The sequence below is a fragment of the Corvus moneduloides genome, chromosome 2, assembly GCF_009650955.1.
Source record: "Corvus moneduloides isolate bCorMon1 chromosome 2, bCorMon1.pri, whole genome shotgun sequence".
Taxonomy (NCBI): Eukaryota; Metazoa; Chordata; class Aves; order Passeriformes; family Corvidae; genus Corvus; species Corvus moneduloides.
The window spans coordinates 23,463,907-23,469,906 of NC_045477.1; positions in this window are offsets into that span (position 1 = coordinate 23,463,907).

Consider the following 6,000-nt stretch of genomic DNA (forward strand, 5'->3'; position numbering starts at 1 on the left):
ACACTTCCATCACAGTTTAGAGATAAGAGAGAGAAGCATAAGGAAAAATCCCAGACAAAAAAAGCAAGGCAGGCTGGCTGATAAAACTAATCAGGCTGGCAACGAGGAAGAGCTTTATTGTTACTACCTGCAACTGAAGATAAACTACAGGCAAAATGGCAGGAGCTGTTTGGGCTGAGCAGGGAAGGAGGAGGTGAAGATTATGGGATGGAACAGTCTGAGGAGAACCTTTGAAGTAGATTTACTATGTCTCTGGCCTGAATGAAATCCCAGGAAGCTCTGAACTGCACTTCAGATGTGGAAAAAAAAAAGTCCCTTCTTTTTTTATTTTTTTGTAGGTAGAAGCACACAGTTTGGGAGGGAACAGGGGATATACAGCCAAAGGGACAGCTAGCAGGAAGAGCTCACAGCTTTAGCAAGATTGTCAGCACATTTGTACATAGGCAAAGGCAGCCGTGCAGGGCAATGCATGGTATCAAAAAGACATGCTTCTTCCCACAAACAGTCCTCCAAGCCTTGGGTGAAGCAAGGAAGCAGCAGAGCTCTTGGTGTCTGCAGCAAACAGAATCACTGCCTTTGCTGTCTCTTCATAGCAGTTAGTGCTTCCCTAGGGCTTCTGCTTTGAAGTACCAGCTACCCTCTGCTTCACTGAGCTGGTCTGCTGGATGTGCAGAACAGAAGCAGGTACATGGCCATACTAGACCTTGCCAGCATGTATGGCTGATGGCCCTGGAGTCAGGGTGCAAATACAAAATCTGCTTTGCCACCTCTGCAAGATTACACTGATATCTGGACTCTCGGGGCCACAGGTGACCTTCCAGCATCTCATGGATTTATTTCTACAGCTCCAAGTGGAGGATATGGCAGCCTAAAGGACATGATCTCTTACAGAACTGACTGCAGCAATGTTCAACCTCAGTGAAATTAGTCCAAAACTAAATAGTTGAAGTGGGGATAACTATCAGCAGCTTTCTTCTTTACCATGCCTGCTAAACATACACTGACTGGTTCAGAGAGTTGATACTTAAAGTATCTTAAGGACACTGGGAAAATCAAAACCAAGTAGTTTCTAAAGTTGGAGTTGTAGGGGAAGTGCTGAATTACTAGCTTCAAAAAGCAAGACAATTTTAGGGGTAGAAGATTATTATCAGATGTCTATTTTTGAATTTTTGCTTATTACCATGTTCCCTGACCAATTTGCTGAAAAAAAAAAAAGACGCCAAAAATAAGGGAAGTAAATTAGATGGAAGAATGTCAATGTACCTTTGATGCAATGAAAGAAGCCCTGAGACCAGAGCCAATGTTGATAAGCTCTGACTTTAGGAGACCATTTATAGCACAAATGTATATGACCAAAATAGGACTGGTCGCAGTAGCCAAAAGAAGGACATGGAGAACAGTGTATTTTATATAAGGAAGAATATTTGCCCTTGGGAGCCACGGTACAGTACTGTAGAGAGGCTGCCTGGCACTAACACAGTTCTGCAGAGCTTTCAGGTCCGTGCTTGTTGCAGTGAGGGGCCAGCATCCTCCGGCTTGCTTAAATACACAGAGAGCCAAGGATACACACAGAGCAAGGTGCCACTCGGTTTCACAGTCATGAGGTGAAAAAAGCCCTAAAAAGCCATAGAAAAAATGGTTAATCCTGGGGAGGATGTAATCCATGCATATGGGGAGTAACTGTGTGTGTGCACGGCGCAGAGCAAGGGAGGCAGGACCGTCTGTCCGTAGTGGCAGTGGGCTTTTGCTTCCCCGAAAGTGTAAGGGTTCTGCTGAGGAGCTGATGGGTTAATCGTGCTGGCAGGCAGCCTGATAAAAGAAATCTAATTGCTCACGGACTCCTGTGTAGCCAGCAGCGAGAGAGAGTGAGGAGGAAGTGCTAGCTCTGGAGTGGGAAAATGTTTGTATTGCTTTCATGAGGAAATTGAAAAACTGGAAAGCTATTCTGATTTATTATTGAGATAAAGCTGATCACCATTCCTCAGGAAAAAATAATCCTCTGATTGCATGAAGCCAGATCTAACACCAGAATCTGCCAAACACTACACACAACACACACCTAATTGCTCAACACCAGCAATGATTTCTTGCTCACAGCAGTAAGTTTAGACCCCCTCATCTTGCCCCGGGCTATGTCCCTACTACCATCAGCCCTAAGTCACACAGGAAAACAAGCTCAGCAAAGGGAGTGGTTTGCCTGGGGGTCAGGCAGTGAGTCAGCCTCAGAGTTTAACCAGAGAACGTGTGACTTTCCAGATGCCTGCCCAGACCTCTGGCTGTACTTCCTCCCCAAACCTGCCCCCAGGTCCTGGGTGGGACTTCTCTGCTCAGTGAGGCAATGCACTGTGCATTAGCACAGGGGAGCTGCAGAGGGTCAGTCGTTTTGCTGACAGGACACTGCTTCACCTGAAGGATGCCAGAATTTCCCTTTTCCTGCATTGATCTTCTCCTTAATGACTCGGGGAAGAAACGGCCATGGAGGAAATGTTGACTACTAGGCTGGCAGCCTTGATGCAAATGTCCAAAGTGGCCAGGTCTGCGTGACATTAATCCTTTCAGTGAAAGATTGTGGCAATAAATCTGTGTAAGGGGTGGTGAGGTCTGATGCATGAAGACAGTTTAAAACAACTAGAGATGTGTACTGTAGCTTGTCTAACGATTCACACCTGCCAAGTGACACCCACACATTTTATTGTGCCTGTCAGTCTGCCCAAGCCCAGAAGGGAGGAAAAAAGCTGGTTTTTTTTTTCTCCTCACTACTCCTGTTACTGCCCTTCTGGGCGTTTGTGAGGCAGGTAACCTCCCTTCTCCCACTGACCCATTTGCCGAGGTATCTCTCGTGCTAAGACACTGCATCCTGAAAAAAGGAAGCCAGTCAGGCACAGCTCTTTGAAAAGGGCCTCTGTGAAGGGTAGCAGACATGCAGTGAGGAGCCATTGTACCAGGGCTTCCCCGGGGCAGAGTAGATGGAAATGTTATCTTCAAGAAGAGGTACACAAAGATCACAGCTTTTTATATCTCTGACCTCTTCGGACCAAAACTCCAGGCCAGAGAAATCATTTTTTTCCAAGCCTCATGATATGTGTCTGACTACAGGTCCTGCAGCATTGATGCCTGTCTGAACACAAGCCACGTCTATGGCATGAAGGACTGATCTTCCCCAATCTCTCCTTCCTCCCGGGGCAGAAGAGGCAGTGAGGGCTTAAAAGAGGTGCATTCTTCCTCTGCCCCTCTTTTCTTACTTCCTTGCATCCCATCATCTTATCTCAAGGAGAAGGTGAGAGACAAATAGAGAATGCATCTACCTTTCCTCCTGTGCCCTCCCTCCAAGGACAGAAGAATGCAATGAGAGCAAATTGTGCCCTGAGTTACCTTTACCAAGCCCTTTCAGGCTCGGGAAGGGAAATAGGCTATTGCTAATGCCACTTTGAGATGCAGAGTTTCAGAAAGGACAGAGAAGAGCTCAGCCAGGAGCTGCAGGAGCAGATCTGGAAGAATGAGGTTGCTCTGGAGATGAGGGTCTCCAAAACATCTGCAGAAAAGACAAGGGTGCATACACATGTTTTGGGGGTAACATGGAGCAAGGTACAAGCATTAATTGAATGACACCTAAAGGGAAAGCTGGGAAATCTTCATCTTCAACCGGGTCGAAATCACTTTGGCTTTATGCATCTTGAGACAATGAGTGTAAGGTCCTTTTTAATTCCCCCTGCCACATATATGTGGATGCAGACAGTGGGGGAATGTCCCTCTGCATATGTGTGTGTGTGAGAGAGAGCGAGAGAGAGAGAGAAACAGGGAGTAAAAAAATGCACAGTCATCTTCTTTGCTTGGTCTAAGGTATGTGGGAAGGGATCTGGCTCAGCATTTGGGGTTAGGCACTCCACCAGAGAGAGAAGTAACTCAAGACAAAAGTTGGGAGATGACACAGTTGCAGGGAATCTTAAAGTAAGCTGTATAGGGGTTTCATAAATACTGTTCCTCTGGTTCTCTGACAGACAGCAGGTTGTGCTCCATCTAAAACCAGGGCAGCTCACAGAGGTCTGGCAGGAAGACAAGAGGGGGTGGTCCATCAGCATGGCTTAGCACTATATCATTTAAACAGAACTCTGCCTTCAATTCTTCCTGGGAGATTTCATGCATCTGATTTAACATCCTAAATAAGATATCAAATATTAACACAAAATACTACCTCTACCTCAGGGACTCAAAAACTGTTCTTGCCATAAACTCAAGGCTTTCATTAAACAGGCTGGGGCTGCAGCTGTACTGTTCTTACAGAAACAGATAACTTTTCCTGTGTCAGGGCGCTGCTGTAGTAGAGCTATGAGGGAGGGAATATGAGAGAAAACAGTATGGAGCAAAAGAGATGATGGAAGAAGAGATACAGGGAACAGAAATTGGAAAGTAGCAGCTGGGGAAAGAAGGATCAAAGAAGAAATGAAGGGGTATTGATGATGGGCAGGAGAAAATAGGCAAAAGAATGGAAAAAATATGTGGCAATTAAGTGGCAAAGGAAAAAGAAAGAGAAAAGCTTGTTTGTGATTCATAAGGCTAAGGCATGTCCTGAGGGGACCAAGGAACTACTTGGGAAATTCTGGGAAACTACATATGATTAATAATTAGCTGCAAGATGGAGTTGAATTTTTTTCCTTTTGGCATTTTCCATTCTTTTCCCTTTGCTCACACTGCAAGGAGAAGTCCGCCAGATCGACCTTCAGGAGCCAGCTGGCAGCAAAGAAACAATACCCAGGCATTCATACCTCAAACAGGAGGTGAGGTGGCCTCTGGCAAGTAGGCACTAGCACGTGGTTTATCAGTGGTGGAGGTACCTCACAAATCTAGGCAATACCTACCCTCCTATGGTCTGGGCTGTGCAGCCAGTCTGACTTGGTGACTAAAACAGCCCCCCCCCCTGCTTTGGAAGTATTATCAGTGCTGTTTTGTCCTGTGAATTAAAGATCTTTCCTGGCTCTGCGGCTGCCTTCAGTTGGTCCCGCTTTGTACAAATTCTTTCCCTGCTACATTACAGCACAACCCAATACTAGCAAGTAGTGCCAGAGGGTTTTAGCTAAAGACAGGCTTCCAAATGAGAGAAATGAGTTCAACACACTCCACAGTGCTTTGCCACAGGTGATCTTGTGCTTTTGTTCTGCTGATTTTTAGGGATTGCTACCAAAACCTCTAAAGGCAACAGTAAAGACAGATGAAGGAGCAGCACAGTGTTAGGCTTGATTCTTCAAGGTCCCCATCTGCTTCCACAGTGGATGGTCAGTAGAGGGGAATAACACATTCACATGTGGCAGAAAAAGACCCTCTTTTTATTTTTTTTGGAGATTAGATTTTTACAATGTGGCTCATTTGACCAATTGAACGCAAATGCAATTCCTGGGTCTACCACATTTCAGGCTAAAAGGAATCACAGTTTGATCAAGCAGTCTGACCTTCTGTGCACTGTGGGTCTTTCCTATTCTTATTCCATTGCCACTGTAATGGCAGGAAGAGGTTGTGTTCCATGAAAGCATCTTTCTTTTAGATGGGCATTTAGTCTTGATTCAAGGAGAGCAGGGGATGTGATGTCTACATCTTATGTCAGTGCTGTTTCCTGGCTGACCATCCTCTCTGTTGAAATTCATGTTTTGCCTCCAGCCCAGATTTGTCCAGTTTCCAGTCAGTGACTCCTGCACTATTTCTTTTCTGCTAGGTTACAGAGACCCCTTTAGTAGCTGGCATTTTCTCCCCATGAAGGTACTTGTAAGTTGCAATCAAATCACTTCTCTGTCCTGGTTTTGATAAACTAAACAAACTCAACACTGAGATTCTCATAGAAAGGCACTTTTTCCAGCTCTCTAAAGATTTTAGTTGCTATTTGTTTTTATCTTTGGTTTTTCAGCACCCTTTAAAGGATGGACACCAGAGCTGAACATAAGTATTCTTGACTTAGTCTGATTAATGAGGGAAGACCTCATTGCAGTATACAGCTTCCTTGTGAGGGAAAGT